Source organism: Arachis ipaensis, chromosome B06, assembly GCF_000816755.2.
Source record: "Arachis ipaensis cultivar K30076 chromosome B06, Araip1.1, whole genome shotgun sequence".
NCBI lineage: Eukaryota > Viridiplantae > Streptophyta > Magnoliopsida > Fabales > Fabaceae > Arachis > Arachis ipaensis.
Window position 1 is genome coordinate 110,057,207 of NC_029790.2, and position 1,166 is coordinate 110,058,372.

General features: G+C 19.6%; 1 protein-coding gene across 1 annotated transcript in view; it reads left to right on the forward strand.

The window, feature by feature from the left end:
- LOC107648357 (inactive protein RESTRICTED TEV MOVEMENT 2-like) overlaps positions 1-1,166 on the forward strand; it is a 3,726-nt gene that overhangs the window by 1,328 nt on the left and 1,232 nt on the right. The window lies entirely within an intron of this gene.

Sequence of the window (1,166 nt, forward strand, 5' to 3'; positions counted from 1 at the left end):
TATATAAGTAGCAAACACAATATATAATTGATAAACACAATTAGATCAAAAATAGTAAAAGAAAACTTAAAAACATTGTAAGAATTTCATACATTATAGTAAATTATTTAGAAAACTAAAATAAAAAAAAGTGATCATCAACAAAAGTTTTTAAATAATTGTGCAAAACATTAGTAATTGATTTATATAGTAAACATGAATATAAGTGAAACTAGAAAGAGAGAATGAATTATATTTTATTAACTAATTTATATCTATTAAAGAAAAATAATATTACTATTAAAAGTATAAAATAACCTACATAAAAAATAAAAAATTAAAAACTTAAAAAGTAAGGCAAAATACTACCTAAGAACGAAGATTAAAAAGTAATACAATGATAGAAAAATTATAAAATAATAATATCACTAAAATGTTTATGTGACAATATTAGAAATTATCTAATATGTCAAGTGTTCCATTGTATCATTATTTGATTTCTTTTTATATATATTTAAATAAATAGATTGATTTTCATAAAATAAAATTTATTCTCCAAATAAAATACGCAATTTAGAATTAAACCATTGATATGAATTAATTTTTTCTGCTTTTTTGTAAAGTTACATAATTTAATATGTAAAATTATGAGATTAATGCTAAATTGATTTTATAAATGTTAGTATCTATGATACTATAAATATAAGTCTAAAATAAATATTTTTTTATGTTATTGTTATAAATTACATAACAAGCTTATATGAAACATAAAAATTTATATGTCATTTATTCACTATAAAAATTATTTTGGGTTCTCCTTTACTTATGTTATAATAGATAATAGATGTTTATCTATTAATTTATATGCCATGGTTGAATATTGTAAATGGTGAGCTATGATGAAAGAAGGATAAAAATAGTAAAATAGAATAAAATAAAATTCATTTCACTAATGCACTTAGTTCTTTCAAACTATAAATTTATATTTGAAAGAGTTAAAATTCCTTTCTTAATAAAATTAACACTCTTTTTTCGTGTTAATAGTTTTTCAACCATGCCAAGAAGCAATAGTTCAAATGGCATAATCTCTCCATACTCAATTAAGAAGTTGCGGGTTCGAGTATTCATATCTTCCATAAAAAAAAAAAAAAGTTTTTCAACCATACTCTCTTATGAGTTAATTGTTA